Source organism: Schistocerca piceifrons, unplaced genomic scaffold, assembly GCF_021461385.2.
Source record: "Schistocerca piceifrons isolate TAMUIC-IGC-003096 unplaced genomic scaffold, iqSchPice1.1 HiC_scaffold_1040, whole genome shotgun sequence".
Taxonomy (NCBI): domain Eukaryota; kingdom Metazoa; phylum Arthropoda; class Insecta; order Orthoptera; family Acrididae; genus Schistocerca; species Schistocerca piceifrons.
Window position 1 is genome coordinate 36,560 of NW_025726842.1, and position 27,848 is coordinate 64,407.

General features: G+C 52.4%; 59 non-coding genes across 59 annotated transcripts; 12 read left to right on the forward strand and 47 right to left on the reverse strand.

The window, feature by feature from the left end:
• Positions 1-58: 58 nt before the first annotated feature.
• Trnak-uuu lies at positions 59-131 on the reverse strand. The gene has a single exon. It is a non-coding gene; the product is annotated as a tRNA-Lys (tRNA).
• Positions 132-427: 296 nt separating this feature from the next.
• Positions 428-499, reverse strand: Trnae-uuc. The gene has a single exon. It is a non-coding gene; the product is annotated as a tRNA-Glu (tRNA).
• A 308-nt stretch (positions 500-807) lies between these two features.
• On the reverse strand, positions 808-880 carry Trnam-cau. The gene has a single exon. It is a non-coding gene; the product is annotated as a tRNA-Met (tRNA).
• A 973-nt stretch (positions 881-1,853) lies between these two features.
• On the forward strand, positions 1,854-1,925 carry Trnag-ucc. The gene has a single exon. It is a non-coding gene; the product is annotated as a tRNA-Gly (tRNA).
• A 275-nt stretch (positions 1,926-2,200) lies between these two features.
• Positions 2,201-2,282, reverse strand: Trnas-aga. The gene has a single exon. It is a non-coding gene; the product is annotated as a tRNA-Ser (tRNA).
• Positions 2,283-2,401: 119 nt separating this feature from the next.
• On the reverse strand, positions 2,402-2,474 carry Trnak-uuu. The gene has a single exon. It is a non-coding gene; the product is annotated as a tRNA-Lys (tRNA).
• A 296-nt stretch (positions 2,475-2,770) lies between these two features.
• On the reverse strand, positions 2,771-2,842 carry Trnae-uuc. Its single transcript has one exon. It is a non-coding gene; the product is annotated as a tRNA-Glu (tRNA).
• A 308-nt stretch (positions 2,843-3,150) lies between these two features.
• On the reverse strand, positions 3,151-3,223 carry Trnam-cau. The gene has a single exon. It is a non-coding gene; the product is annotated as a tRNA-Met (tRNA).
• A 972-nt stretch (positions 3,224-4,195) lies between these two features.
• On the forward strand, positions 4,196-4,267 carry Trnag-ucc. The gene has a single exon. It is a non-coding gene; the product is annotated as a tRNA-Gly (tRNA).
• Positions 4,268-4,542: 275 nt separating this feature from the next.
• Positions 4,543-4,624, reverse strand: Trnas-aga. The gene has a single exon. It is a non-coding gene; the product is annotated as a tRNA-Ser (tRNA).
• A 119-nt stretch (positions 4,625-4,743) lies between these two features.
• Positions 4,744-4,816, reverse strand: Trnak-uuu. Its single transcript has one exon. It is a non-coding gene; the product is annotated as a tRNA-Lys (tRNA).
• A 296-nt stretch (positions 4,817-5,112) lies between these two features.
• On the reverse strand, positions 5,113-5,184 carry Trnae-uuc. The gene has a single exon. It is a non-coding gene; the product is annotated as a tRNA-Glu (tRNA).
• A 308-nt stretch (positions 5,185-5,492) lies between these two features.
• On the reverse strand, positions 5,493-5,565 carry Trnam-cau. The gene has a single exon. It is a non-coding gene; the product is annotated as a tRNA-Met (tRNA).
• A 972-nt stretch (positions 5,566-6,537) lies between these two features.
• On the forward strand, positions 6,538-6,609 carry Trnag-ucc. The gene has a single exon. It is a non-coding gene; the product is annotated as a tRNA-Gly (tRNA).
• A 275-nt stretch (positions 6,610-6,884) lies between these two features.
• Trnas-aga lies at positions 6,885-6,966 on the reverse strand. The gene has a single exon. It is a non-coding gene; the product is annotated as a tRNA-Ser (tRNA).
• Positions 6,967-7,085: 119 nt separating this feature from the next.
• Trnak-uuu lies at positions 7,086-7,158 on the reverse strand. Its single transcript has one exon. It is a non-coding gene; the product is annotated as a tRNA-Lys (tRNA).
• Positions 7,159-7,454: 296 nt separating this feature from the next.
• Trnae-uuc lies at positions 7,455-7,526 on the reverse strand. Its single transcript has one exon. It is a non-coding gene; the product is annotated as a tRNA-Glu (tRNA).
• A 308-nt stretch (positions 7,527-7,834) lies between these two features.
• On the reverse strand, positions 7,835-7,907 carry Trnam-cau. Its single transcript has one exon. It is a non-coding gene; the product is annotated as a tRNA-Met (tRNA).
• A 971-nt stretch (positions 7,908-8,878) lies between these two features.
• Trnag-ucc lies at positions 8,879-8,950 on the forward strand. Its single transcript has one exon. It is a non-coding gene; the product is annotated as a tRNA-Gly (tRNA).
• Positions 8,951-9,225: 275 nt separating this feature from the next.
• Positions 9,226-9,307, reverse strand: Trnas-aga. Its single transcript has one exon. It is a non-coding gene; the product is annotated as a tRNA-Ser (tRNA).
• A 119-nt stretch (positions 9,308-9,426) lies between these two features.
• On the reverse strand, positions 9,427-9,499 carry Trnak-uuu. The gene has a single exon. It is a non-coding gene; the product is annotated as a tRNA-Lys (tRNA).
• A 296-nt stretch (positions 9,500-9,795) lies between these two features.
• Positions 9,796-9,867, reverse strand: Trnae-uuc. The gene has a single exon. It is a non-coding gene; the product is annotated as a tRNA-Glu (tRNA).
• Positions 9,868-10,175: 308 nt separating this feature from the next.
• Trnam-cau lies at positions 10,176-10,248 on the reverse strand. The gene has a single exon. It is a non-coding gene; the product is annotated as a tRNA-Met (tRNA).
• A 971-nt stretch (positions 10,249-11,219) lies between these two features.
• Trnag-ucc lies at positions 11,220-11,291 on the forward strand. Its single transcript has one exon. It is a non-coding gene; the product is annotated as a tRNA-Gly (tRNA).
• Positions 11,292-11,566: 275 nt separating this feature from the next.
• On the reverse strand, positions 11,567-11,648 carry Trnas-aga. Its single transcript has one exon. It is a non-coding gene; the product is annotated as a tRNA-Ser (tRNA).
• A 119-nt stretch (positions 11,649-11,767) lies between these two features.
• Positions 11,768-11,840, reverse strand: Trnak-uuu. Its single transcript has one exon. It is a non-coding gene; the product is annotated as a tRNA-Lys (tRNA).
• Positions 11,841-12,136: 296 nt separating this feature from the next.
• Positions 12,137-12,208, reverse strand: Trnae-uuc. The gene has a single exon. It is a non-coding gene; the product is annotated as a tRNA-Glu (tRNA).
• A 308-nt stretch (positions 12,209-12,516) lies between these two features.
• Positions 12,517-12,589, reverse strand: Trnam-cau. The gene has a single exon. It is a non-coding gene; the product is annotated as a tRNA-Met (tRNA).
• A 971-nt stretch (positions 12,590-13,560) lies between these two features.
• Trnag-ucc lies at positions 13,561-13,632 on the forward strand. Its single transcript has one exon. It is a non-coding gene; the product is annotated as a tRNA-Gly (tRNA).
• Positions 13,633-13,907: 275 nt separating this feature from the next.
• On the reverse strand, positions 13,908-13,989 carry Trnas-aga. The gene has a single exon. It is a non-coding gene; the product is annotated as a tRNA-Ser (tRNA).
• Positions 13,990-14,108: 119 nt separating this feature from the next.
• Positions 14,109-14,181, reverse strand: Trnak-uuu. The gene has a single exon. It is a non-coding gene; the product is annotated as a tRNA-Lys (tRNA).
• A 296-nt stretch (positions 14,182-14,477) lies between these two features.
• Trnae-uuc lies at positions 14,478-14,549 on the reverse strand. Its single transcript has one exon. It is a non-coding gene; the product is annotated as a tRNA-Glu (tRNA).
• A 308-nt stretch (positions 14,550-14,857) lies between these two features.
• Positions 14,858-14,930, reverse strand: Trnam-cau. Its single transcript has one exon. It is a non-coding gene; the product is annotated as a tRNA-Met (tRNA).
• Positions 14,931-15,899: 969 nt separating this feature from the next.
• Trnag-ucc lies at positions 15,900-15,971 on the forward strand. The gene has a single exon. It is a non-coding gene; the product is annotated as a tRNA-Gly (tRNA).
• A 275-nt stretch (positions 15,972-16,246) lies between these two features.
• Positions 16,247-16,328, reverse strand: Trnas-aga. The gene has a single exon. It is a non-coding gene; the product is annotated as a tRNA-Ser (tRNA).
• A 119-nt stretch (positions 16,329-16,447) lies between these two features.
• Positions 16,448-16,520, reverse strand: Trnak-uuu. The gene has a single exon. It is a non-coding gene; the product is annotated as a tRNA-Lys (tRNA).
• A 296-nt stretch (positions 16,521-16,816) lies between these two features.
• Trnae-uuc lies at positions 16,817-16,888 on the reverse strand. Its single transcript has one exon. It is a non-coding gene; the product is annotated as a tRNA-Glu (tRNA).
• A 308-nt stretch (positions 16,889-17,196) lies between these two features.
• Positions 17,197-17,269, reverse strand: Trnam-cau. The gene has a single exon. It is a non-coding gene; the product is annotated as a tRNA-Met (tRNA).
• Positions 17,270-18,240: 971 nt separating this feature from the next.
• On the forward strand, positions 18,241-18,312 carry Trnag-ucc. Its single transcript has one exon. It is a non-coding gene; the product is annotated as a tRNA-Gly (tRNA).
• A 275-nt stretch (positions 18,313-18,587) lies between these two features.
• Positions 18,588-18,669, reverse strand: Trnas-aga. The gene has a single exon. It is a non-coding gene; the product is annotated as a tRNA-Ser (tRNA).
• A 119-nt stretch (positions 18,670-18,788) lies between these two features.
• Trnak-uuu lies at positions 18,789-18,861 on the reverse strand. Its single transcript has one exon. It is a non-coding gene; the product is annotated as a tRNA-Lys (tRNA).
• A 296-nt stretch (positions 18,862-19,157) lies between these two features.
• Positions 19,158-19,229, reverse strand: Trnae-uuc. The gene has a single exon. It is a non-coding gene; the product is annotated as a tRNA-Glu (tRNA).
• Positions 19,230-19,537: 308 nt separating this feature from the next.
• Trnam-cau lies at positions 19,538-19,610 on the reverse strand. The gene has a single exon. It is a non-coding gene; the product is annotated as a tRNA-Met (tRNA).
• A 971-nt stretch (positions 19,611-20,581) lies between these two features.
• Positions 20,582-20,653, forward strand: Trnag-ucc. Its single transcript has one exon. It is a non-coding gene; the product is annotated as a tRNA-Gly (tRNA).
• A 275-nt stretch (positions 20,654-20,928) lies between these two features.
• On the reverse strand, positions 20,929-21,010 carry Trnas-aga. The gene has a single exon. It is a non-coding gene; the product is annotated as a tRNA-Ser (tRNA).
• A 119-nt stretch (positions 21,011-21,129) lies between these two features.
• Positions 21,130-21,202, reverse strand: Trnak-uuu. Its single transcript has one exon. It is a non-coding gene; the product is annotated as a tRNA-Lys (tRNA).
• Positions 21,203-21,498: 296 nt separating this feature from the next.
• Trnae-uuc lies at positions 21,499-21,570 on the reverse strand. Its single transcript has one exon. It is a non-coding gene; the product is annotated as a tRNA-Glu (tRNA).
• Positions 21,571-21,878: 308 nt separating this feature from the next.
• On the reverse strand, positions 21,879-21,951 carry Trnam-cau. The gene has a single exon. It is a non-coding gene; the product is annotated as a tRNA-Met (tRNA).
• A 972-nt stretch (positions 21,952-22,923) lies between these two features.
• Positions 22,924-22,995, forward strand: Trnag-ucc. Its single transcript has one exon. It is a non-coding gene; the product is annotated as a tRNA-Gly (tRNA).
• A 275-nt stretch (positions 22,996-23,270) lies between these two features.
• On the reverse strand, positions 23,271-23,352 carry Trnas-aga. Its single transcript has one exon. It is a non-coding gene; the product is annotated as a tRNA-Ser (tRNA).
• Positions 23,353-23,471: 119 nt separating this feature from the next.
• Trnak-uuu lies at positions 23,472-23,544 on the reverse strand. The gene has a single exon. It is a non-coding gene; the product is annotated as a tRNA-Lys (tRNA).
• A 296-nt stretch (positions 23,545-23,840) lies between these two features.
• Positions 23,841-23,912, reverse strand: Trnae-uuc. The gene has a single exon. It is a non-coding gene; the product is annotated as a tRNA-Glu (tRNA).
• A 308-nt stretch (positions 23,913-24,220) lies between these two features.
• On the reverse strand, positions 24,221-24,293 carry Trnam-cau. The gene has a single exon. It is a non-coding gene; the product is annotated as a tRNA-Met (tRNA).
• Positions 24,294-25,264: 971 nt separating this feature from the next.
• On the forward strand, positions 25,265-25,336 carry Trnag-ucc. The gene has a single exon. It is a non-coding gene; the product is annotated as a tRNA-Gly (tRNA).
• A 275-nt stretch (positions 25,337-25,611) lies between these two features.
• On the reverse strand, positions 25,612-25,693 carry Trnas-aga. The gene has a single exon. It is a non-coding gene; the product is annotated as a tRNA-Ser (tRNA).
• A 119-nt stretch (positions 25,694-25,812) lies between these two features.
• Trnak-uuu lies at positions 25,813-25,885 on the reverse strand. The gene has a single exon. It is a non-coding gene; the product is annotated as a tRNA-Lys (tRNA).
• A 296-nt stretch (positions 25,886-26,181) lies between these two features.
• Trnae-uuc lies at positions 26,182-26,253 on the reverse strand. The gene has a single exon. It is a non-coding gene; the product is annotated as a tRNA-Glu (tRNA).
• A 308-nt stretch (positions 26,254-26,561) lies between these two features.
• On the reverse strand, positions 26,562-26,634 carry Trnam-cau. The gene has a single exon. It is a non-coding gene; the product is annotated as a tRNA-Met (tRNA).
• Positions 26,635-27,605: 971 nt separating this feature from the next.
• Trnag-ucc lies at positions 27,606-27,677 on the forward strand. The gene has a single exon. It is a non-coding gene; the product is annotated as a tRNA-Gly (tRNA).
• Positions 27,678-27,848: the final 171 nt, after the last annotated feature.

Genomic DNA, 27,848 nt, shown 5'->3' on the forward strand with positions numbered 1-27,848 from the left:
GATTACGGCAGGGCTACCATCGCTACGAGACGAGCCATTACGGAAACGTTAAAATCTTCGCCCGGACAGGGACTTGAACCCTGGACCCTTAGGTTAAAAGCCTAATGCTCTACCGACTGAGCTATCCGGGCTCACGCTCGTTGTGGATGGAGCGGCTGCAAGCAATGTAAATAACTGGAACGCGTGTGTAGGCGTACTACGGTAATTTCTGGCTTCTGGCGCAACTGGCGACTTCACCGACTTCCCACTGACGCTGGTAGCAGCCCAACAACGGACCAGTGCCTCTTCTCCCTTTATTCCGGTGCCGACAGTAATTGCATCATGTGCCTGTTTTCCCCGATTACGTTCGGTCGAAGCTTCGGAAGGTGGGCGACAAACGACAGTTCGAAGGCCAAAACATGGAGCGTTGTGTGCGCAAAAACTTCCGTTCCGGTACCGGGAACCGAACCCGGGCCTCCTGGGTGAAAGCCAGGTATCCTAGCCACTAGACCACACCGGATTTGCTCGATAAGCGTGAGCTTTTCTCCGTCTCCTCTCGTATTTCGTGCTGAATCTGGACTCAGTGCAGTTCTCCGTTTGCGAGCATATTTGCGCCTACAGACTGGCATGGCGCACAGCCCGAAATTGACTATTCATTATTTTACTCCTAACAAGGGAAGAGAAAGATCAAAGTTGTACGTTGTCATAATTGGAAATAAACGTATTGACGCTGAGGCGTAGACTCCTTATGGATAACGAACGACAATTAAGTTCGTTCCCTAGCAACAGCAACGCCGTTAATTCAGCCATGATGTACAGCAAATTAAATGCCCTGGGTGAGGATCGAACTCACGACCTTAAGATTATGAGACTTACGCGCTACCTACTGCGCTACCGAGGCACGTTGCAAGTAACGTTACAGAAAACTTGGTAAGTCTCTCATATTAGAGATAGACAGTTCGCGCTTTCTCAAGAATCTGTTGTGTTGCTACACGTGCTTTCCCTACTTGCTAGATTAAACTGCTGCCGCAGCTTTTTCAACGGAACGCAGCACTGCCCGAGGTTACAGTACATCGCCCTTGCGGCACCTGAACACAGCGGCCTGTTGGGACAGGCCGACGTCAGAGTTCAGAAATAGCATGCGACCGTTCAAGTACGGTCTATTGCGTGCTGCGTGTATGGTTCCTCTCACAGCGAATCCTGCTATACATTCCTGAGGCTGACGCAGCTCAGGCGAGGAATCGGCGCGGCAGCATTATAGCGAGAACAGCAGAACGATGCACCGGCCGGGAATCGAACCCGGGCCGTCCGCATGCTAAGCGAGCATTCACCAATTTTTTTTTTTTTTTTTCTTCTCATTTCTTTCGTTGCATTTGTTGGGGGCGGACGTCCGATGGCGCCCGTTCAAGTTCATCGTTGACTCGGTCTTTTATTACAGAGGGCAGATAACTCTCAGACCGAACACGCTGAGCTATCGTGCCGGCAAGCCTTAAGATTATGAGACTTACGCGCTGCCTACTGCACTACTGAGGCACATGCCATTGAACCAGCGATGCTCGTCGAGCTGCCCGAGCACTTTTCTGCAGGGGAAAGTGGGATTGCCACCCAGCGACGTCGGATACAACCGAAAAAACTGCTACACATGCGGAGTGCTCCACTACACTGCCTTAAAACGAATGCTCATCTCTATCGTGTGAGTAACCTTGCGGCCGCGGCGACTAGTCTTGCCCAAAGACGCAGCGTGCGTGGAGGCGCTACCCGAATGCGTGTGGATGCGCCCTCCTACCTCGAAAAGCGCCTGCAGCTACTATCACCGTGGGCCGCTGCTGGCGAGCAGGAAGGCGACACAGCGGGGCGTTGCGTGCAGCGGCTGTGCGGTGGTGGTGTAATGGTGAGCATAGTTGCCTTCCAAGCAGTTGATCCGGGTTCGATTCCCGGCCACCGCAAGTGGCGCTAGTTTTTTTCGTATGAGTATGTGAGCCGCGTGCTGTTAAATGAAGGTTTTTTTCGTCGTAGCTCCACGCAGACCATCCTGTAGTATGTCCCGACTTGTCCCGACTTTGCTCGGCTGACGCGAAAGCTGACGCTTGGAATTCGCCCTTATCAAAAGGACAGGCACTATAAACGCCTGTGAGAGGCGAGGTGTGGAGAGGTACCAAAACGACAGGCAATCTGCGAAATTTTCTGCTCGTTGTTCTTAAACAAAAAAAGAAAAATCCGACGCAGTCGGTAGGACTCGAACCTACGCTCCCAGAGGGAATCTGATTTCTAGTCAGACACCTTAACCACTCGGCCACGACTGCTCGTAACCCAAGTTTCCCTGGGTCTGCGCAGAATGTTGACAGGAAACGAACTCCGTGCACTGATTACGGCAGGGCTACCATCGCTACGAGACGAGCCATTACGGAAACGTTAAAATCTTCGCCCGGACAGGGACTTGAACCCTGGACCCTTAGGTTAAAAGCCTAATGCTCTACCGACTGAGCTATCCGGGCTCACGCTCGTTGTGGATGGAGCGGCTGCAAGCAATGTAAATAACTGGAACGCGTGTGTAGGCGTACTACGGTAATTTCTGGCTTCTGGCGCAACTGGCGACTTCACCGACTTCCCACTGACGCTGGTAGCAGCCCAACAACGGACCAGTGCCTCTTCTCCCTTTATTCCGGTGCCGACAGTAATTGCATCATGTGCCTGTTTTCCCCGATTACGTTCGGTCGAAGCTTCGGAAGGTGGGCGACAAACGACAGTTCGAAGGCCAAAACATGGAGCGTTGTGTGCGCAAAAACTTCCGTTCCGGTACCGGGAATCGAACCCGGGCCTCCTGGGTGAAAGCCAGGTATCCTAGCCACTAGACCACACCGGATTTGCTCGATAAGCGTGAGCTTTTCTCCGTCTCCTCTCGTATTTCGTGCTGAATCTGGACTCAGTGCAGTTCTCCGTTTGCGAGCATATTTGCGCCTACAGACTGGCATGGCGCACAGCCCGAAATTGACTATTCATTATTTTACTCCTAACAAGGGAAGAGAAAGATCAAAGTTGTACGTTGTCATAATTGGAAATAAACGTATTGACGCTGAGGCGTAGACTCCTTATGGATAACGAATTACAATTAAGTTCGTTCCCTAGCAACAGCAACGCCGTTAATTCAGCCATGATGTACAGCAAATTAAATGCCCTGGGTGAGGATCGAACTCACGACCTTAAGATTATGAGACTTACGCGCTACCTACTGCGCTACCGAGGCACGTTGCAAGTAACGTTACAGAAAACTTGGTAAGTCTCTCATATTAGAGATAGACAGTTCGCGCTTTCTCAAGAATCTGTTGTGTTGCTACACGTGCTTTCCCTACTTGCTAGATTAAACTGCTGCCGCAGCTTTTTCAACGGAACGCAGCACTGCCCGAGGTTACAGTACATCGCCCTTGCGGCACCTGAACACAGCGGCCTGTTGGGACAGGCCGACGTCAGAGTTCAGAAATAGCATGCGACCGTTCAAGTACGGTCTATTGCGTGCTGCGTGTATGGTTCCTCTCACAGCGAATCCTGCTATACATTCCTGAGGCTGACGCAGCTCAGGCGAGGAATCGGCGCGGCAGCATTATAGCGAGAACAGCAGAACGATGCACCGGCCGGGAATCGAACCCGGGCCGTCCGCATGCTAAGCGAGCATTCACCAATTTTTTTTTTTTTTTTCTTCTCATTTCTTTCGTTGCATTTGTTGGGGGCGGACGTCCGATGGCGCCCGTTCAAGTTCATCGTTGACTCGGTCTTTTATTACAGAGGGCAGATAACTCTCAGACCGAACACGCTGAGCTATCGTGCCGGCAAGCCTTAAGATTATGAGACTTACGCGCTGCCTACTGCACTACTGAGGCACATGCCATTGAACCAGCGATGCTCGTCGAGCTGCCCGAGCACTTTTCTGCAGGGGAAAGTGGGATTGCCACCCAGCGACGTCGGATACAACCGAAAAAACTGCTACACACGCGGAGTGCTCCACTACACTGCCTTAAAACGAATGCTCATCTCTATCGTGTGAGTAACCTTGCGGCCGCGGCGACTAGTCTTGCCCAAAGACGCAGCGTGCGTGGAGGCGCTACCCGAATGCGTGTGGATGTGCCCTCCTACCTCGAAAAGCGCCTGCAGCTACTATCACCGTGGGCCGCTGCTGGCGGGCAGGAAGGCGACACAGCGGGGCGTTGCGAGCAGCGGCTGTGCGGTGGTGGTGTAATGGTGAGCATAGTTGCCTTCCAAGCAGTTGATCCGGGTTCGATTCCCGGCCACCGCAAGTGGCGCTAGTTTTTTTCGTATGAGTATGTGAGCCGCGTGCTGTTAAATGAAGGTTTTTTTCGTCGTAGCTCCACGCAGACCATCCTGTAGTATGTCCCGACTTGTCCCGACTTTGCTCGGCTGACGCGAAAGCTGACGCTTGGAATTCGCCCTTATCAAAAGGACAGGCACTATAAACGGCTGTGAGAGGCGAGGTGTGGAGAGGTACCAAAACGACAGGCAATCTGCGAAATTTTCTGCTCGTTGTTCTTAAACAAAAAAAGAAAAATCCGACGCAGTCGGTAGGACTCGAACCTACGCTCCCAGAGGGAATCTGATTTCTAGTCAGACGCCTTAACCACTCGGCCACGACTGCTCGTAACCCAAGTTTCCCTGGGTCTGCGCAGAATGTTGACAGGAAACGAACTCCGTGCACTGATTACGGCAGGGCTACCATCGCTACGAGACGAGCCATTACGGAAACGTTAAAATCTTCGCCCGGACAGGGACTTGAACCCTGGACCCTTAGGTTAAAAGCCTAATGCTCTACCGACTGAGCTATCCGGGCTCACGCTCGTTGTGGATGGAGCGGCTGCAAGCAATGTAAATAACTGGAACGCGTGTGTAGGCGTACTACGGTAATTTCTGGCTTCTGGCGCAACTGGCGACTTCACCGACTTCCCACTGACGCTGGTAGCAGCCCAACAACGGACCAGTGCCTCTTCTCCCTTTATTCCGGTGCCGACAGTAATTGCATCATGTGCCTGTTTTCCCCGATTACGTTCGGTCGAAGCTTCGGAAGGTGGGCGACAAACGACAGTTCGAAGGCCAAAACATGGAGCGTTGTGTGCGCAAAAACTTCCGTTCCGGTACCGGGAATCGAACCCGGGCCTCCTGGGTGAAAGCCAGGTATCCTAGCCACTAGACCACACCGGATTTGCTCGATAAGCGTGAGCTTTTCTCCGTCTCCTCTCGTATTTCGTGCTGAATCTGGACTCAGTGCAGTTCTCCGTTTGCGAGCATATTTGCGCCTACAGACTGGCATGGCGCACAGCCCGAAATTGACTATTCATTATTTTACTCCTAACAAGGGAAGAGAAAGATCAAAGTTGTACGTTGTCATAATTGGAAATAAACGTATTGACGCTGAGGCGTAGACTCCTTATGGATAACGAATTACAATTAAGTTCGTTCCCTAGCAACAGCAACGCCGTTAATTCAGCCATGATGTACAGCAAATTAAATGCCCTGGGTGAGGATCGAACTCACGACCTTAAGATTATGAGACTTACGCGCTACCTACTGCGCTACCGAGGCACGTTGCAAGTAACGTTACAGAAAACTTGGTAAGTCTCTCATATTAGAGATAGACAGTTCGCGCTTTCTCAAGAATCTGTTGTGTTGCTACACGTGCTTTCCCTACTTGCTAGATTAAACTGCTGCCGCAGCTTTTTCAACGGAACGCAGCACTGCCCGAGGTTACAGTACATCGCCCTTGCGGCACCTGAACACAGCGGCCTGTTGGGACAGGCCGACGTCAGAGTTCAGAAATAGCATGCGACCGTTCAAGTACGGTCTATTGCGTGCTGCGTGTATGGTTCCTCTCACAGCGAATCCTGCTATACATTCCTGAGGCTGACGCAGCTCAGGCGAGGAATCGGCGCGGCAGCATTATAGCGAGAACAGCAGAACGATGCACCGGCCGGGAATCGAACCCGGGCCGTCCGCATGCTAAGCGAGCATTCACCAATTTTTTTTTTTTTTTTCTTCTCATTTCTTTCGTTGCATTTGTTGGGGGCGGACGTCCGATGGCGCCCGTTCAAGTTCATCGTTGACTCGGTCTTTTATTACAGAGGGCAGATAACTCTCAGACCGAACACGCTGAGCTATCGTGCCGGCAAGCCTTAAGATTATGAGACTTACGCGCTGCCTACTGCACTACTGAGGCACATGCCATTGAACCAGCGATGCTCGTCGAGCTGCCCGAGCACTTTTCTGCAGGGGAAAGTGGGATTGCCACCCAGCGACGTCGGATACAACCGAAAAAACTGCTACACACGCGGAGTGCTCCACTACACTGCCTTAAAACGAATGCTCATCTCTATCGTGTGAGTAACCTTGCGGCCGCGGCGACTAGTCTTGCCCAAAGACGCAGCGTGCGTGGAGGCGCTACCCGAATGCGTGTGGATGTGCCCTCCTACCTCGAAAAGCGCCTGCAGCTACTATCACCGTGGGCCGCTGCTGGCGGGCAGGAAGGCGACACAGCGGGGCGTTGCGAGCAGCGGCTGTGCGGTGGTGGTGTAATGGTGAGCATAGTTGCCTTCCAAGCAGTTGATCCGGGTTCGATTCCCGGCCACCGCAAGTGGCGCTAGTTTTTTTCGTATGAGTATGTGAGCCGCGTGCTGTTAAATGAAGGTTTTTTTCGTCGTAGCTCCACGCAGACCATCCTGTAGTATGTCCCGACTTGTCCCGACTTTGCTCGGCTGACGCGAAAGCTGACGCTTGGAATTCGCCCTTATCAAAAGGACAGGCACTATAAACGGCTGTGAGAGGCGAGGTGTGGAGAGGTACCAAAACGACAGGCAATCTGCGAAATTTTCTGCTCGTTGTTCTTAAACAAAAAAAGAAAAATCCGACGCAGTCGGTAGGACTCGAACCTACGCTCCCAGAGGGAATCTGATTTCTAGTCAGACGCCTTAACCACTCGGCCACGACTGCTCGTAACCCAAGTTTCCCTGGGTCTGCGCAGAATGTTGACAGGAAACGAACTCCGTGCACTGATTACGGCAGGGCTACCATCGCTACGAGACGAGCCATTACGGAAACGTTAAAATCTTCGCCCGGACAGGGACTTGAACCCTGGACCCTTAGGTTAAAAGCCTAATGCTCTACCGACTGAGCTATCCGGGCTCACGCTCGTTGTGGATGGAGCGGCTGCAAGCAATGTAAATAACTGGAACGCGTGTGTAGGCGTACTACGGTAATTTCTGGCTTCTGGCGCAACTGGCGACTTCACCGACTTCCCACTGACGCTGGTAGCAGCCCAACAACGGACCAGTGCCTCTTCTCCCTTTATTCCGGTGCCGACAGTAATTGCATCATGTGCCTGTTTTCCCCGATTACGTTCGGTCGAAGCTTCGGAAGGTGGGCGACAAACGACAGTTCGAAGGCCAAAACATGGAGCGTTGTGTGCGCAAAAACTTCCGTTCCGGTACCGGGAACCGAACCCGGGCCTCCTGGGTGAAAGCCAGGTATCCTAGCCACTAGACCACACCGGATTTGCTCGATAAGCGTGAGCTTTTCTCCGTCTCCTCTCGTATTTCGTGCTGAATCTGGACTCAGTGCAGTTCTCCGTTTGCGAGCATATTTGCGCCTACAGACTGGCATGGCGCACAGCCCGAAATTGACTATTCATTATTTTACTCCTAACAAGGGAAGAGAAAGATCAAAGTTGTACGTTGTCATAATTGGAAATAAACGTATTGACGCTGAGGCGTAGACTCCTTATGGATAACGAACGACAATTAAGTTCGTTCCCTAGCAACAGCAACGCCGTTAATTCAGCCATGATGTACAGCAAATTAAATGCCCTGGGTGAGGATCGAACTCACGACCTTAAGATTATGAGACTTACGCGCTACCTACTGCGCTACCGAGGCACGTTGCAAGTAACGTTACAGAAAACTTGGTAAGTCTCTCATATTAGAGATAGACAGTTCGCGCTTTCTCAAGAATCTGTTGTGTTGCTACACGTGCTTTCCCTACTTGCTAGATTAAACTGCTGCCGCAGCTTTTTCAACGGAACGCAGCACTGCCCGAGGTTACAGTACATCGCCCTTGCGGCACCTGAACACAGCGGCCTGTTGGGACAGGCCGACGTCAGAGTTCAGAAATAGCATGCGACCGTTCAAGTACGGTCTATTGCGTGCTGCGTGTATGGTTCCTCTCACAGCGAATCCTGCTATACATTCCTGAGGCTGACGCAGCTCAGGCGAGGAATCGGCGCGGCAGCATTATAGCGAGAACAGCAGAACGATGCACCGGCCGGGAATCGAACCCGGGCCGTCCGCATGCTAAGCGAGCATTCACCAATTTTTTTTTTTTTTTCTTCTCATTTCTTTCGTTGCATTTGTTGGGGGCGGACGTCCGATGGCGCCCGTTCAAGTTCATCGTTGACTCGGTCTTTTATTACAGAGGGCAGATAACTCTCAGACCGAACACGCTGAGCTATCGTGCCGGCAAGCCTTAAGATTATGAGACTTACGCGCTGCCTACTGCACTACTGAGGCACATGCCATTGAACCAGCGATGCTCGTCGAGCTGCCCGAGCACTTTTCTGCAGGGGAAAGTGGGATTGCCACCCAGCGACGTCGGATACAACCGAAAAAACTGCTACACATGCGGAGTGCTCCACTACACTGCCTTAAAACGAATGCTCATCTCTATCGTGTGAGTAACCTTGCGGCCGCGGCGACTAGTCTTGCCCAAAGACGCAGCGTGCGTGGAGGCGCTACCCGAATGCGTGTGGATGCGCCCTCCTACCTCGAAAAGCGCCTGCAGCTACTATCACCGTGGGCCGCTGCTGGCGAGCAGGAAGGCGACACAGCGGGGCGTTGCGTGCAGCGGCTGTGCGGTGGTGGTGTAATGGTGAGCATAGTTGCCTTCCAAGCAGTTGATCCGGGTTCGATTCCCGGCCACCGCAAGTGGCGCTAGTCTTTTTCGTATGAGTATGTGAGCCGCGTGCTGTTAAATGAAGGTTTTTTTCGTCGTAGCTCCACGCAGACCATCCTGTAGTATGTCCCGACTTGTCCCGACTTGTCCCGGCTGACGCGAAAGCTGACGCTTGGAATTCGCCCTTATCAAAAGGACAGGCACTATAAACGCCTGTGAGAGGCGAGGTGTGGAGAGGTACCAAAACGACAGGCAATCTGCGAAATTTTCTGCTCGTTGTTCTTAAACAAAAAAAGAAAAATCCGACGCAGTCGGTAGGACTCGAACCTACGCTCCCAGAGGGAATCTGATTTCTAGTCAGACACCTTAACCACTCGGCCACGACTGCTCGTAACCCAAGTTTCCCTGGGTCTGCGCAGAATGTTGACAGGAAACGAACTCCGTGCACTGATTACGGCAGGGCTACCATCGCTACGAGACGAGCCATTACGGAAACGTTAAAATCTTCGCCCGGACAGGGACTTGAACCCTGGACCCTTAGGTTAAAAGCCTAATGCTCTACCGACTGAGCTATCCGGGCTCACGCTCGTTGTGGATGGAGCGGCTGCAAGCAATGTAAATAACTGGAACGCGTGTGTAGGCGTACTACGGTAATTTCTGGCTTCTGGCGCAACTGGCGACTTCACCGACTTCCCACTGACGCTGGTAGCAGCCCAACAACGGACCAGTGCCTCTTCTCCCTTTATTCCGGTGCCGACAGTAATTGCATCATGTGCCTGTTTTCCCCGATTACGTTCGGTCGAAGCTTCGGAAGGTGGGCGACAAACGACAGTTCGAAGGCCAAAACATGGAGCGTTGTGTGCGCAAAAACTTCCGTTCCGGTACCGGGAACCGAACCCGGGCCTCCTGGGTGAAAGCCAGGTATCCTAGCCACTAGACCACACCGGATTTGCTCGATAAGCGTGAGCTTTTCTCCGTCTCCTCTCGTATTTCGTGCTGAATCTGGACTCAGTGCAGTTCTCCGTTTGCGAGCATATTTGCGCCTACAGACTGGCATGGCGCACAGCCCGAAATTGACTATTCATTATTTTACTCCTAACAAGGGAAGAGAAAGATCAAAGTTGTACGTTGTCATAATTGGAAATAAACGTATTGACGCTGAGGCGTAGACTCCTTATGGATAACGAACGACAATTAAGTTCGTTCCCTAGCAACAGCAACGCCGTTAATTCAGCCATGATGTACAGCAAATTAAATGCCCTGGGTGAGGATCGAACTCACGACCTTAAGATTATGAGACTTACGCGCTACCTACTGCGCTACCGAGGCACGTTGCAAGTAACGTTACAGAAAACTTGGTAAGTCTCTCATATTAGAGATAGACAGTTCGCGCTTTCTCAAGAATCTGTTGTGTTGCTACACGTGCTTTCCCTACTTGCTAGATTAAACTGCTGCCGCAGCTTTTTCAACGGAACGCAGCACTGCCCGAGGTTACAGTACATCGCCCTTGCGGCACCTGAACACAGCGGCCTGTTGGGACAGGCCGACGTCAGAGTTCAGAAATAGCATGCGACCGTTCAAGTACGGTCTATTGCGTGCTGCGTGTATGGTTCCTCTCACAGCGAATCCTGCTATACATTCCTGAGGCTGACGCAGCTCAGGCGAGGAATCGGCGCGGCAGCATTATAGCGAGAACAGCAGAACGATGCACCGGCCGGGAATCGAACCCGGGCCGTCCGCATGCTAAGCGAGCATTCACCAATTTTTTTTTTTTTTTCTTCTCATTTCTTTCGTTGCATTTGTTGGGGGCGGACGTCCGATGGCGCCCGTTCAAGTTCATCGTTGACTCGGTCTTTTATTACAGAGGGCAGATAACTCTCAGACCGAACACGCTGAGCTATCGTGCCGGCAAGCCTTAAGATTATGAGACTTACGCGCTGCCTACTGCACTACTGAGGCACATGCCATTGAACCAGCGATGCTCGTCGAGCTGCCCGAGCACTTTTCTGCAGGGGAAAGTGGGATTGCCACCCAGCGACGTCGGATACAACCGAAAAAACTGCTACACATGCGGAGTGCTCCACTACACTGCCTTAAAACGAATGCTCATCTCTATCGTGTGAGTAACCTTGCGGCCGCGGCGACTAGTCTTGCCCAAAGACGCAGCGTGCGTGGAGGCGCTACCCGAATGCGTGTGGATGCGCCCTCCTACCTCGAAAAGCGCCTGCAGCTACTATCACCGTGGGCCGCTGCTGGCGAGCAGGAAGGCGACACAGCGGGGCGTTGCGTGCAGCGGCTGTGCGGTGGTGGTGTAATGGTGAGCATAGTTGCCTTCCAAGCAGTTGATCCGGGTTCGATTCCCGGCCACCGCAAGTGGCGCTAGTTTTTTTCGTATGAGTATGTGAGCCGCGTGCTGTTAAATGAAGGTTTTTTTCGTCGTAGCTCCACGCAGACCATCCTGTAGTATGTCCCGACTTGTCCCGACTTTGCTCGGCTGACGCGAAAGCTGACGCTTGGAATTCGCCCTTATCAAAAGGACAGGCACTATAAACGGCTGTGAGAGGCGAGGTGTGGAGAGGTACCAAAACGACAGGCAATCTGCGAAATTTTCTGCTCGTTGTTCTTAAACAAAAAAAGAAAAATCCGACGCAGTCGGTAGGACTCGAACCTACGCTCCCAGAGGGAATCTGATTTCTAGTCAGACGCCTTAACCACTCGGCCACGACTGCTCGTAACCCAAGTTTCCCTGGGTCTGCGCAGAATGTTGACAGGAAACGAACTCCGTGCACTGATTACGGCAGGGCTACCATCGCTACGAGACGAGCCATTACGGAAACGTTAAAATCTTCGCCCGGACAGGGACTTGAACCCTGGACCCTTAGGTTAAAAGCCTAATGCTCTACCGACTGAGCTATCCGGGCTCACGCTCGTTGTGGATGGAGCGGCTGCAAGCAATGTAAATAACTGGAACGCGTGTGTAGGCGTACTACGGTAATTTCTGGCTTCTGGCGCAACTGGCGACTTCACCGACTTCCCACTGACGCTGGTAGCAGCCCAACAACGGACCAGTGCCTCTTCTCCCTTTATTCCGGTGCCGACAGTAATTGCATCATGTGCCTGTTTTCCCCGATTACGTTCGGTCGAAGCTTCGGAAGGTGGGCGACAAACGACAGTTCGAAGGCCAAAACATGGAGCGTTGTGTGCGCAAAAACTTCCGTTCCGGTACCGGGAACCGAACCCGGGCCTCCTGGGTGAAAGCCAGGTATCCTAGCCACTAGACCACACCGGATTTGCTCGATAAGCGTGAGCTTTTCTCCGTCTCCTCTCGTATTTCGTGCTGAATCTGGACTCAGTGCAGTTCTCCGTTTGCGAGCATATTTGCGCCTACAGACTGGCATGGCGCACAGCCCGAAATTGACTATTCATTATTTTACTCCTAACAAGGGAAGAGAAAGATCAAAGTTGTACGTTGTCATAATTGGAAATAAACGTATTGACGCTGAGGCGTAGACTCCTTATGGATAACGAACGACAATTAAGTTCGTTCCCTAGCAACAGCAACGCCGTTAATTCAGCCATGATGTACAGCAAATTAAATGCCCCGGGTGAGGATCGAACTCACGACCTTAAGATTATGAGACTTACGCGCTACCTACTGCGCTACCGAGGCACGTTGCAAGTAACGTTACAGAAAACTTGGTAAGTCGCTCATATTAGAGATAGACAGTTCGCGCTTTCTCAAGAATCTGTTGTGTTGCTACACGTGCTTTCCCTACTTGCTAGATTAAACTGCTGCCGCAGCTTTTTCAACGGAACGCAGCACTGCCCGAGGTTACAGTACATCGCCCTTGCGGCACCTGAACACAGCGGCCTGTTGGGACAGGCCGACGTCAGAGTTCAGAAATAGCATGCGACCGTTCAAGTACGGTCTATTGCGTGCTGCGTGTATGGTTCCTCTCACAGCGAATCCTGCTATACATTCCTGAGGCTGACGCAGCTCAGGCGAGGAATCGGCGCGGCAGCATTATAGCGAGAACAGCAGAACGATGCACCGGCCGGGAATCGAACCCGGGCCGTCCGCATGCTAAGCGAGCATTCACCAATTTTTTTTTTTTTTTCTTCTCATTTCTTTCGTTGCATTTGTTGGGGGCGGACGTCCGATGGCGCCCGTTCAAGTTCATCGTTGACTCGGTCTTTTATTACAGAGGGCAGATAACTCTCAGACCGAACACGCTGAGCTATCGTGCCGGCAAGCCTTAAGATTATGAGACTTACGCGCTGCCTACTGCACTACTGAGGCACATGCCATTGAACCAGCGATGCTCGTCGAGCTGCCCGAGCACTTTTCTGCAGGGGAAAGTGGGATTGCCACCCAGCGACGTCGGATACAACCGAAAAAACTGCTACACATGCGGAGTGCTCCACTACACTGCCTTAAAACGAATGCTCATCTCTATCGTGTGAGTAACCTTGCGGCCGCGGCGACTAGTCTTGCCCAAAGACGCAGCGTGCGTGGAGGCGCTACCCGAATGCGTGTGGATGCGCCCTCCTACCTCGAAAAGCGCCTGCAGCTACTATCACCGTGGGCCGCTGCTGGCGAGCAGGAAGGCGACACAGCGGGGCGTTGCGTGCAGCGGCTGTGCGGTGGTGGTGTAATGGTGAGCATAGTTGCCTTCCAAGCAGTTGATCCGGGTTCGATTCCCGGCCACCGCAAGTGGCGCTAGTTTTTTTCGTATGAGTATGTGAGCCGCGTGCTGTTAAATGAAGGTTTTTTTCGTCGTAGCTCCACGCAGACCATCCTGTAGTATGTCCCGACTTGTCCCGACTTTGCTCGGCTGACGCGAAAGCTGACGCTTGGAATTCGCCCTTATCAAAAGGACAGGCACTATAAACGCCTGTGAGAGGCGAGGTGTGGAGAGGTACCAAAACGACAGGCAATCTGCGAAATTTTCTGCTCGTTGTTCTTAAACAAAAAAAGAAAAATCCGACGCAGTCGGTAGGACTCGAACCTACGCTCCCAGAGGGAATCTGATTTCTAGTCAGACGCCTTAACCACTCGGCCACGACTGCTCGTAACCCAAGTTTCCCTGGGTCTGCGCAGAATGTTGACAGGAAACGAACTCCGTGCACTGATTACGGCAGGGCTACCATCGCTACGAGACGAGCCATTACGGAAACGTTAAAATCTTCGCCCGGACAGGGACTTGAACCCTGGACCCTTAGGTTAAAAGCCTAATGCTCTACCGACTGAGCTATCCGGGCTCACGCTCGTTGTGGATGGAGCGGCTGCAAGCAATGTAAATAACTGGAACGCGTGTGTAGGCGTACTACGGTAATTTCTGGCTTCTGGCGCAACTGGCGACTTCACCGACTTCCCACTGACGCTGGTAGCAGCCCAACAACGGACCAGTGCCTCTTCTCCCTTTATTCCGGTGCCGACAGTAATTGCATCATGTGCCTGTTTTCCCCGATTACGTTCGGTCGAAGCTTCGGAAGGTGGGCGACAAACGACAGTTCGAAGGCCAAAACATGGAGCGTTGTGTGCGCAAAAACTTCCGTTCCGGTACCGGGAACCGAACCCGGGCCTCCTGGGTGAAAGCCAGGTATCCTAGCCACTAGACCACACCGGATTTGCTCGATAAGCGTGAGCTTTTCTCCGTCTCCTCTCGTATTTCGTGCTGAATCTGGACTCAGTGCAGTTCTCCGTTTGCGAGCATATTTGCGCCTACAGACTGGCATGGCGCACAGCCCGAAATTGACTATTCATTATTTTACTCCTAACAAGGGAAGAGAAAGATCAAAGTTGTACGTTGTCATAATTGGAAATAAACGTATTGACGCTGAGGCGTAGACTCCTTATGGATAACGAACGACAATTAAGTTCGTTCCCTAGCAACAGCAACGCCGTTAATTCAGCCATGATGTACAGCAAATTAAATGCCCCGGGTGAGGATCGAACTCACGACCTTAAGATTATGAGACTTACGCGCTACCTACTGCGCTACCGAGGCACGTTGCAAGTAACGTTACAGAAAACTTGGTAAGTCTCTCATATTAGAGATAGACAGTTCGCGCTTTCTCAAGAATCTGTTGTGTTGCTACACGTGCTTTCCCTACTTGCTAGATTAAACTGCTGCCGCAGCTTTTTCAACGGAACGCAGCACTGCCCGAGGTTACAGTACATCGCCCTTGCGGCACCTGAACACAGCGGCCTGTTGGGACAGGCCGACGTCAGAGTTCAGAAATAGCATGCGACCGTTCAAGTACGGTCTATTGCGTGCTGCGTGTATGGTTCCTCTCACAGCGAATCCTGCTATACATTCCTGAGGCTGACGCAGCTCAGGCGAGGAATCGGCGCGGCAGCATTATAGCGAGAACAGCAGAACGATGCACCGGCCGGGAATCGAACCCGGGCCGTCCGCATGCTAAGCGAGCATTCACCAATTTTTTTTTTTTTTTTCTCATTTCTTTCGTTGCATTTGTTGGGGGCGGACGTCCGATGGCGCCCGTTCAAGTTCATCGTTGACTCGGTCTTTTATTACAGAGGGCAGATAACTCTCAGACCGAACACGCTGAGCTATCGTGCCGGCAAGCCTTAAGATTATGAGACTTACGCGCTGCCTACTGCACTACTGAGGCACATGCCATTGAACCAGCGATGCTCGTCGAGCTGCCCGAGCACTTTTCTGCAGGGGAAAGTGGGATTGCCACCCAGCGACGTCGGATACAACCGAAAAAACTGCTACACACGCGGAGTGCTCCACTACACTGCCTTAAAACGAATGCTCATCTCTATCGTGTGAGTAACCTTGCGGCCGCGGCGACTAGTCTTGCCCAAAGACGCAGCGTGCGTGGAGGCGCTACCCGAATGCGTGTGGATGCGCCCTCCTACCTCGAAAAGCGCCTGCAGCTACTATCACCGTGGGCCGCTGCTGGCGGGCAGGAAGGCGACACAGCGGGGCGTTGCGAGCAGCGGCTGTGCGGTGGTGGTGTAATGGTGAGCATAGTTGCCTTCCAAGCAGTTGATCCGGGTTCGATTCCCGGCCACCGCAAGTGGCGCTAGTTTTTTTCGTATGAGTATGTGAGCCGCGTGCTGTTAAATGAAGGTTTTTTTCGTCGTAGCTCCACGCAGACCATCCTGTAGTATGTCCCGACTTGTCCCGACTTTGCTCGGCTGACGCGAAAGCTGACGCTTGGAATTCGCCCTTATCAAAAGGACAGGCACTATAAACGGCTGTGAGAGGCGAGGTGTGGAGAGGTACCAAAACGACAGGCAATCCGCGAAATTTTCTGCTCGTTGTTCTTAAACAAAAAAAGAAAAATCCGACGCAGTCGGTAGGACTCGAACCTACGCTCCCAGAGGGAATCTGATTTCTAGTCAGACGCCTTAACCACTCGGCCACGACTGCTCGTAACCCAAGTTTCCCTGGGTCTGCGCAGAATGTTGACAGGAAACGAACTCCGTGCACTGATTACGGCAGGGCTACCATCGCTACGAGACGAGCCATTACGGAAACGTTAAAATCTTCGCCCGGACAGGGACTTGAACCCTGGACCCTTAGGTTAAAAGCCTAATGCTCTACCGACTGAGCTATCCGGGCTCACGCTCGTTGTGGATGGAGCGGCTGCAAGCAATGTAAATAACTGGAACGCGTGTGTAGGCGTACTACGGTAATTTCTGGCTTCTGGCGCAACTGGCGACTTCACCGACTTCCCACTGACGCTGGTAGCAGCCCAACAACGGACCAGTGCCTCTTCTCCCTTTATTCCGGTGCCGACAGTAATTGCATCATGTGCCTGTTTTCCCCGATTACGTTCGGTCGAAGCTTCGGAAGGTGGGCGACAAACGACAGTTCGAAGGCCAAAACATGGAGCGTTGTGTGCGCAAAAACTTCCGTTCCGGTACCGGGAACCGAACCCGGGCCTCCTGGGTGAAAGCCAGGTATCCTAGCCACTAGACCACACCGGATTTGCTCGATAAGCGTGAGCTTTTCTCCGTCTCCTCTCGTATTTCGTGCTGAATCTGGACTCAGTGCAGTTCTCCGTTTGCGAGCATATTTGCGCCTACAGACTGGCATGGCGCACAGCCCGAAATTGACTATTCATTATTTTACTCCTAACAAGGGAAGAGAAAGATCAAAGTTGTACGTTGTCATAATTGGAAATAAACGTATTGACGCTGAGGCGTAGACTCCTTATGGATAACGAACGACAATTAAGTTCGTTCCCTAGCAACAGCAACGCCGTTAATTCAGCCATGATGTACAGCAAATTAAATGCCCTGGGTGAGGATCGAACTCACGACCTTAAGATTATGAGACTTACGCGCTACCTACTGCGCTACCGAGGCACGTTGCAAGTAACGTTACAGAAAACTTGGTAAGTCTCTCATATTAGAGATAGACAGTTCGCGCTTTCTCAAGAATCTGTTGTGTTGCTACACGTGCTTTCCCTACTTGCTAGATTAAACTGCTGCCGCAGCTTTTTCAACGGAACGCAGCACTGCCCGAGGTTACAGTACATCGCCCTTGCGGCACCTGAACACAGCGGCCTGTTGGGACAGGCCGACGTCAGAGTTCAGAAATAGCATGCGACCGTTCAAGTACGGTCTATTGCGTGCTGCGTGTATGGTTCCTCTCACAGCGAATCCTGCTATACATTCCTGAGGCTGACGCAGCTCAGGCGAGGAATCGGCGCGGCAGCATTATAGCGAGAACAGCAGAACGATGCACCGGCCGGGAATCGAACCCGGGCCGTCCGCATGCTAAGCGAGCATTCACCAATTTTTTTTTTTTTTTCTTCTCATTTCTTTCGTTGCATTTGTTGGGGGCGGACGTCCGATGGCGCCCGTTCAAGTTCATCGTTGACTCGGTCTTTTATTACAGAGGGCAGATAACTCTCAGACCGAACACGCTGAGCTATCGTGCCGGCAAGCCTTAAGATTATGAGACTTACGCGCTGCCTACTGCACTACTGAGGCACATGCCATTGAACCAGCGATGCTCGTCGAGCTGCCCGAGCACTTTTCTGCAGGGGAAAGTGGGATTGCCACCCAGCGACGTCGGATACAACCGAAAAAACTGCTACACACGCGGAGTGCTCCACTACACTGCCTTAAAACGAATGCTCATCTCTATCGTGTGAGTAACCTTGCGGCCGCGGCGACTAGTCTTGCCCAAAGACGCAGCGTGCGTGGAGGCGCTACCCGAATGCGTGTGGATGCGCCCTCCTACCTCGAAAAGCGCCTGCAGCTACTATCACCGTGGGCCGCTGCTGGCGGGCAGGAAGGCGACACAGCGGGGCGTTGCGAGCAGCGGCTGTGCGGTGGTGGTGTAATGGTGAGCATAGTTGCCTTCCAAGCAGTTGATCCGGGTTCGATTCCCGGCCACCGCAAGTGGCGCTAGTTTTTTTCGTATGAGTATGTGAGCCGCGTGCTGTTAAATGAAGGTTTTTTTCGTCGTAGCTCCACGCAGACCATCCTGTAGTATGTCCCGACTTGTCCCGACTTTGCTCGGCTGACGCGAAAGCTGACGCTTGGAATTCGCCCTTATCAAAAGGACAGGCACTATAAACGGCTGTGAGAGGCGAGGTGTGGAGAGGTACCAAAACGACAGGCAATCTGCGAAATTTTCTGCTCGTTGTTCTTAAACAAAAAAAGAAAAATCCGACGCAGTCGGTAGGACTCGAACCTACGCTCCCAGAGGGAATCTGATTTCTAGTCAGACGCCTTAACCACTCGGCCACGACTGCTCGTAACCCAAGTTTCCCTGGGTCTGCGCAGAATGTTGACAGGAAACGAACTCCGTGCACTGATTACGGCAGGGCTACCATCGCTACGAGACGAGCCATTACGGAAACGTTAAAATCTTCGCCCGGACAGGGACTTGAACCCTGGACCCTTAGGTTAAAAGCCTAATGCTCTACCGACTGAGCTATCCGGGCTCACGCTCGTTGTGGATGGAGCGGCTGCAAGCAATGTAAATAACTGGAACGCGTGTGTAGGCGTACTACGGTAATTTCTGGCTTCTGGCGCAACTGGCGACTTCACCGACTTCCCACTGACGCTGGTAGCAGCCCAACAACGGACCAGTGCCTCTTCTCCCTTTATTCCGGTGCCGACAGTAATTGCATCATGTGCCTGTTTTCCCCGATTACGTTCGGTCGAAGCTTCGGAAGGTGGGCGACAAACGACAGTTCGAAGGCCAAAACATGGAGCGTTGTGTGCGCAAAAACTTCCGTTCCGGTACCGGGAACCGAACCCGGGCCTCCTGGGTGAAAGCCAGGTATCCTAGCCACTAGACCACACCGGATTTGCTCGATAAGCGTGAGCTTTTCTCCGTCTCCTCTCGTATTTCGTGCTGAATCTGGACTCAGTGCAGTTCTCCGTTTGCGAGCATATTTGCGCCTACAGACTGGCATGGCGCACAGCCCGAAATTGACTATTCATTATTTTACTCCTAACAAGGGAAGAGAAAGATCAAAGTTGTACGTTGTCATAATTGGAAATAAACGTATTGACGCTGAGGCGTAGACTCCTTATGGATAACGAACGACAATTAAGTTCGTTCCCTAGCAACAGCAACGCCGTTAATTCAGCCATGATGTACAGCAAATTAAATGCCCCGGGTGAGGATCGAACTCACGACCTTAAGATTATGAGACTTACGCGCTACCTACTGCGCTACCGAGGCACGTTGCAAGTAACGTTACAGAAAACTTGGTAAGTCTCTCATATTAGAGATAGACAGTTCGCGCTTTCTCAAGAATCTGTTGTGTTGCTACACGTGCTTTCCCTACTTGCTAGATTAAACTGCTGCCGCAGCTTTTTCAACGGAACGCAGCACTGCCCGAGGTTACAGTACATCGCCCTTGCGGCACCTGAACACAGCGGCCTGTTGGGACAGGCCGACGTCAGAGTTCAGAAATAGCATGCGACCGTTCAAGTACGGTCTATTGCGTGCTGCGTGTATGGTTCCTCTCACAGCGAATCCTGCTATACATTCCTGAGGCTGACGCAGCTCAGGCGAGGAATCGGCGCGGCAGCATTATAGCGAGAACAGCAGAACGATGCACCGGCCGGGAATCGAACCCGGGCCGTCCGCATGCTAAGCGAGCATTCACCAATTTTTTTTTTTTTTTCTTCTCATTTCTTTCGTTGCATTTGTTGGGGGCGGACGTCCGATGGCGCCCGTTCAAGTTCATCGTTGACTCGGTCTTTTATTACAGAGGGCAGATAACTCTCAGACCGAACACGCTGAGCTATCGTGCCGGCAAGCCTTAAGATTATGAGACTTACGCGCTGCCTACTGCACTACTGAGGCACATGCCATTGAACCAGCGATGCTCGTCGAGCTGCCCGAGCACTTTTCTGCAGGGGAAAGTGGGATTGCCACCCAGCGACGTCGGATACAACCGAAAAAACTGCTACACACGCGGAGTGCTCCACTACACTGCCTTAAAACGAATGCTCATCTCTATCGTGTGAGTAACCTTGCGGCCGCGGCGACTAGTCTTGCCCAAAGACGCAGCGTGCGTGGAGGCGCTACCCGAATGCGTGTGGATGCGCCCTCCTACCTCGAAAAGCGCCTGCAGCTACTATCACCGTGGGCCGCTGCTGGCGAGCAGGAAGGCGACACAGCGGGGCGTTGCGTGCAGCGGCTGTGCGGTGGTGGTGTAATGGTGAGCATAGTTGCCTTCCAAGCAGTTGATCCGGGTTCGATTCCCGGCCACCGCAAGTGGCGCTAGTTTTTTTCGTATGAGTATGTGAGCCGCGTGCTGTTAAATGAAGGTTTTTTTCGTCGTAGCTCCACGCAGACCATCCTGTAGTATGTCCCGACTTGTCCCGACTTTGCTCGGCTGACGCGAAAGCTGACGCTTGGAATTCGCCCTTATCAAAAGGACAGGCACTATAAACGCCTGTGAGAGGCGAGGTGTGGAGAGGTACCAAAACGACAGGCAATCTGCGAAATTTTCTGCTCGTTGTTCTTAAACAAAAAAAGAAAAATCCGACGCAGTCGGTAGGACTCGAACCTACGCTCCCAGAGGGAATCTGATTTCTAGTCAGACGCCTTAACCACTCGGCCACGACTGCTCGTAACCCAAGTTTCCCTGGGTCTGCGCAGAATGTTGACAGGAAACGAACTCCGTGCACTGATTACGGCAGGGCTACCATCGCTACGAGACGAGCCATTACGGAAACGTTAAAATCTTCGCCCGGACAGGGACTTGAACCCTGGACCCTTAGGTTAAAAGCCTAATGCTCTACCGACTGAGCTATCCGGGCTCACGCTCGTTGTGGATGGAGCGGCTGCAAGCAATGTAAATAACTGGAACGCGTGTGTAGGCGTACTACGGTAATTTCTGGCTTCTGGCGCAACTGGCGACTTCACCGACTTCCCACTGACGCTGGTAGCAGCCCAACAACGGACCAGTGCCTCTTCTCCCTTTATTCCGGTGCCGACAGTAATTGCATCATGTGCCTGTTTTCCCCGATTACGTTCGGTCGAAGCTTCGGAAGGTGGGCGACAAACGACAGTTCGAAGGCCAAAACATGGAGCGTTGTGTGCGCAAAAACTTCCGTTCCGGTACCGGGAACCGAACCCGGGCCTCCTGGGTGAAAGCCAGGTATCCTAGCCACTAGACCACACCGGATTTGCTCGATAAGCGTGAGCTTTTCTCCGTCTCCTCTCGTATTTCGTGCTGAATCTGGACTCAGTGCAGTTCTCCGTTTGCGAGCATATTTGCGCCTACAGACTGGCATGGCGCACAGCCCGAAATTGACTATTCATTATTTTACTCCTAACAAGGGAAGAGAAAGATCAAAGTTGTACGTTGTCATAATTGGAAATAAACGTATTGACGCTGAGGCGTAGACTCCTTATGGATAACGAACGACAATTAAGTTCGTTCCCTAGCAACAGCAACGCCGTTAATTCAGCCATGATGTACAGCAAATTAAATGCCCCGGGTGAGGATCGAACTCACGACCTTAAGATTATGAGACTTACGCGCTACCTACTGCGCTACCGAGGCACGTTGCAAGTAACGTTACAGAAAACTTGGTAAGTCGCTCATATTAGAGATAGACAGTTCGCGCTTTCTCAAGAATCTGTTGTGTTGCTACACGTGCTTTCCCTACTTGCTAGATTAAACTGCTGCCGCAGCTTTTTCAACGGAACGCAGCACTGCCCGAGGTTACAGTACATCGCCCTTGCGGCACCTGAACACAGCGGCCTGTTGGGACAGGCCGACGTCAGAGTTCAGAAATAGCATGCGACCGTTCAAGTACGGTCTATTGCGTGCTGCGTGTATGGTTCCTCTCACAGCGAATCCTGCTATACATTCCTGAGGCTGACGCAGCTCAGGCGAGGAATCGGCGCGGCAGCATTATAGCGAGAACAGCAGAACGATGCACCGGCCGGGAATCGAACCCGGGCCGTCCGCATGCTAAGCGAGCATTCACCAATTTTTTTTTTTTTTTTCTTCTCATTTCTTTCGTTGCATTTGTTGGGGGCGGACGTCCGATGGCGCCCGTTCAAGTTCATCGTTGACTCGGTCTTTTATTACAGAGGGCAGATAACTCTCAGACCGAACACGCTGAGCTATCGTGCCGGCAAGCCTTAAGATTATGAGACTTACGCGCTGCCTACTGCACTACTGAGGCACATGCCATTGAACCAGCGATGCTCGTCGAGCTGCCCGAGCACTTTTCTGCAGGGGAAAGTGGGATTGCCACCCAGCGACGTCGGATACAACCGAAAAAACTGCTACACATGCGGAGTGCTCCACTACACTGCCTTAAAACGAATGCTCATCTCTATCGTGTGAGTAACCTTGCGGCCGCGGCGACTAGTCTTGCCCAAAGACGCAGCGTGCGTGGAGGCGCTACCCGAATGCGTGTGGATGCGCCCTCCTACCTCGAAAAGCGCCTGCAGCTACTATCACCGTGGGCCGCTGCTGGCGAGCAGGAAGGCGACACAGCGGGGCGTTGCGTGCAGCGGCTGTGCGGTGGTGGTGTAATGGTGAGCATAGTTGCCTTCCAAGCAGTTGATCCGGGTTCGATTCCCGGCCACCGCAAGTGGCGCTAGTTTTTTTCGTATGAGTATGTGAGCCGCGTGCTGTTAAATGAAGGTTTTTTTCGTCGTAGCTCCACGCAGACCATCCTGTAGTATGTCCCGACTTGTCCCGACTTTGCTCGGCTGACGCGAAAGCTGACGCTTGGAATTCGCCCTTATCAAAAGGACAGGCACTATAAACGCCTGTGAGAGGCGAGGTGTGGAGAGGTACCAAAACGACAGGCAATCTGCGAAATTTTCTGCTCGTTGTTCTTAAACAAAAAAAGAAAAATCCGACGCAGTCGGTAGGACTCGAACCTACGCTCCCAGAGGGAATCTGATTTCTAGTCAGACGCCTTAACCACTCGGCCACGACTGCTCGTAACCCAAGTTTCCCTGGGTCTGCGCAGAATGTTGACAGGAAACGAACTCCGTGCACTGATTACGGCAGGGCTACCATCGCTACGAGACGAGCCATTACGGAAACGTTAAAATCTTCGCCCGGACAGGGACTTGAACCCTGGACCCTTAGGTTAAAAGCCTAATGCTCTACCGACTGAGCTATCCGGGCTCACGCTCGTTGTGGATGGAGCGGCTGCAAGCAATGTAAATAACTGGAACGCGTGTGTAGGCGTACTACGGTAATTTCTGGCTTCTGGCGCAACTGGCGACTTCACCGACTTCCCACTGACGCTGGTAGCAGCCCAACAACGGACCAGTGCCTCTTCTCCCTTTATTCCGGTGCCGACAGTAATTGCATCATGTGCCTGTTTTCCCCGATTACGTTCGGTCGAAGCTTCGGAAGGTGGGCGACAAACGACAGTTCGAAGGCCAAAACATGGAGCGTTGTGTGCGCAAAAACTTCCGTTCCGGTACCGGGAACCGAACCCGGGCCTCCTGGGTGAAAGCCAGGTATCCTAGCCACTAGACCACACCGGATTTGCTCGATAAGCGTGAGCTTTTCTCCGTCTCCTCTCGTATTTCGTGCTGAATCTGGACTCAGTGCAGTTCTCCGTTTGCGAGCATATTTGCGCCTACAGACTGGCATGGCGCACAGCCCGAAATTGACTATTCATTATTTTACTCCTAACAAGGGAAGAGAAAGATCAAAGTTGTACGTTGTCATAATTGGAAATAAACGTATTGACGCTGAGGCGTAGACTCCTTATGGATAACGAACGACAATTAAGTTCGTTCCCTAGCAACAGCAACGCCGTTAATTCAGCCATGATGTACAGCAAATTAAATGCCCCGGGTGAGGATCGAACTCACGACCTTAAGATTATGAGACTTACGCGCTACCTACTGCGCTACCGAGGCACGTTGCAAGTAACGTTACAGAAAACTTGGTAAGTCTCTCATATTAGAGATAGACAGTTCGCGCTTTCTCAAGAATCTGTTGTGTTGCTACACGTGCTTTCCCTACTTGCTAGATTAAACTGCTGCCGCAGCTTTTTCAACGGAACGCAGCACTGCCCGAGGTTACAGTACATCGCCCTTGCGGCACCTGAACACAGCGGCCTGTTGGGACAGGCCGACGTCAGAGTTCAGAAATAGCATGCGACCGTTCAAGTACGGTCTATTGCGTGCTGCGTGTATGGTTCCTCTCACAGCGAATCCTGCTATACATTCCTGAGGCTGACGCAGCTCAGGCGAGGAATCGGCGCGGCAGCATTATAGCGAGAACAGCAGAACGATGCACCGGCCGGGAATCGAACCCGGGCCGTCCGCATGCTAAGCGAGCATTCACCAATTTTTTTTTTTTTTTCTTCTCATTTCTTTCGTTGCATTTGTTGGGGGCGGACGTCCGATGGCGCCCGTTCAAGTTCATCGTTGACTCGGTCTTTTATTACAGAGGGCAGATAACTCTCAGACCGAACACGCTGAGCTATCGTGCCGGCAAGCCTTAAGATTATGAGACTTACGCGCTGCCTACTGCACTACTGAGGCACATGCCATTGAACCAGCGATGCTCGTCGAGCTGCCCGAGCACTTTTCTGCAGGGGAAAGTGGGATTGCCACCCAGCGACGTCGGATACAACCGAAAAAACTGCTACACATGCGGAGTGCTCCACTACACTGCCTTAAAACGAATGCTCATCTCTATCGTGTGAGTAACCTTGCGGCCGCGGCGACTAGTCTTGCCCAAAGACGCAGCGTGCGTGGAGGCGCTACCCGAATGCGTGTGGATGCGCCCTCCTACCTCGAAAAGCGCCTGCAGCTACTATCACCGTGGGCCGCTGCTGGCGAGCAGGAAGGCGACACAGCGGGGCGTTGCGTGCAGCGGCTGTGCGGTGGTGGTGTAATGGTGAGCATAGTTGCCTTCCAAGCAGTTGATCCGGGTTCGATTCCCGGCCACCGCAAGTGGCGCTAGTTTTTTTCGTATGAGTATGTGAGCCGCGTGCTGTTAAATGAAGGTTTTTTTCGTCGTAGCTCCACGCAGACCATCCTGTAGTATGTCCCGACTTGTCCCGACTTTGCTCGGCTGACGCGAAAGCTGACGCTTGGAATTCGCCCTTATCAAAAGGACAGGCACTATAAACGCCTGTGAGAGGCGAGGTGTGGAGAGGTACCAAAACGACAGGCAATCTGCGAAATTTTCTGCTCGTTGTTCTTAAACAAAAAAAGAAAAATCCGACGCAGTCGGTAGGACTCGAACCTACGCTCCCAGAGGGAATCTGATTTCTAGTCAGACGCCTTAACCACTCGGCCACGACTGCTCGTAACCCAAGTTTCCCTGGGTCTGCGCAGAATGTTGACAGGAAACGAACTCCGTGCACTGATTACGGCAGGGCTACCATCGCTACGAGACGAGCCATTACGGAAACGTTAAAATCTTCGCCCGGACAGGGACTTGAACCCTGGACCCTTAGGTTAAAAGCCTAATGCTCTACCGACTGAGCTATCCGGGCTCACGCTCGTTGTGGATGGAGCGGCTGCAAGCAATGTAAATAACTGGAACGCGTGTGTAGGCGTACTACGGTAATTTCTGGCTTCTGGCGCAACTGGCGACTTCACCGACTTCCCACTGACGCTGGTAGCAGCCCAACAACGGACCAGTGCCTCTTCTCCCTTTATTCCGGTGCCGACAGTAATTGCATCATGTGCCTGTTTTCCCCGATTACGTTCGGTCGAAGCTTCGGAAGGTGGGCGACAAACGACAGTTCGAAGGCCAAAACATGGAGCGTTGTGTGCGCAAAAACTTCCGTTCCGGTACCGGGAACCGAACCCGGGCCTCCTGGGTGAAAGCCAGGTATCCTAGCCACTAGACCACACCGGATTTGCTCGATAAGCGTGAGCTTTTCTCCGTCTCCTCTCGTATTTCGTGCTGAATCTGGACTCAGTGCAGTTCTCCGTTTGCGAGCATATTTGCGCCTACAGACTGGCATGGCGCACAGCCCGAAATTGACTATTCATTATTTTACTCCTAACAAGGGAAGAGAAAGATCAAAGTTGTACGTTGTCATAATTGGAAATAAACGTATTGACGCTGAGGCGTAGACTCCTTATGGATAACGAACGACAATTAAGTTCGTTCCCTAGCAACAGCAACGCCGTTAATTCAGCCATGATGTACAGCAAATTAAATGCCCCGGGTGAGGATCGAACTCACGACCTTAAGATTATGAGACTTACGCGCTACCTACTGCGCTACCGAGGCACGTTGCAAGTAACGTTACAGAAAACTTGGTAAGTCTCTCATATTAGAGATAGACAGTTCGCGCTTTCTCAAGAATCTGTTGTGTTGCTACACGTGCTTTCCCTACTTGCTAGATTAAACTGCTGCCGCAGCTTTTTCAACGGAACGCAGCACTGCCCGAGGTTACAGTACATCGCCCTTGCGGCACCTGAACACAGCGGCCTGTTGGGACAGGCCGACGTCAGAGTTCAGAAATAGCATGCGACCGTTCAAGTACGGTCTATTGCGTGCTGCGTGTATGGTTCCTCTCACAGCGAATCCTGCTATACATTCCTGAGGCTGACGCAGCTCAGGCGAGGAATCGGCGCGGCAGCATTATAGCGAGAACAGCAGAACGATGCACCGGCCGGGAATCGAACCCGGGCCGTCCGCATGCTAAGCGAGCATTCACCAATTTTTTTTTTTTTTTCTTCTCATTTCTTTCGTTGCATTTGTTGGGGGCGGACGTCCGATGGCGCCCGTTCAAGTTCATCGTTGACTCGGTCTTTTATTACAGAGGGCAGATAACTCTCAGACCGAACACGCTGAGCTATCGTGCCGGCAAGCCTTAAGATTATGAGACTTACGCGCTGCCTACTGCACTACTGAGGCACATGCCATTGAACCAGCGATGCTCGTCGAGCTGCCCGAGCACTTTTCTGCAGGGGAAAGTGGGATTGCCACCCAGCGACGTCGGATACAACCGAAAAAACTGCTACACATGCGGAGTGCTCCACTACACTGCCTTAAAACGAATGCTCATCTCTATCGTGTGAGTAACCTTGCGGCCGCGGCGACTAGTCTTGCCCAAAGACGCAGCGTGCGTGGAGGCGCTACCCGAATGCGTGTGGATGCGCCCTCCTACCTCGAAAAGCGCCTGCAGCTACTATCACCGTGGGCCGCTGCTGGCGAGCAGGAAGGCGACACAGCGGGGCGTTGCGTGCAGCGGCTGTGCGGTGGTGGTGTAATGGTGAGCATAGTTGCCTTCCAAGCAGTTGATCCGGGTTCGATTCCCGGCCACCGCAAGTGGCGCTAGTTTTTTTCGTATGAGTATGTGAGCCGCGTGCTGTTAAATGAAGGTTTTTTTCGTCGTAGCTCCACGCAGACCATCCTGTAGTATGTCCCGACTTGTCCCGACTTTGCTCGGCTGACGCGAAAGCTGACGCTTGGAATTCGCCCTTATCAAAAGGACAGGC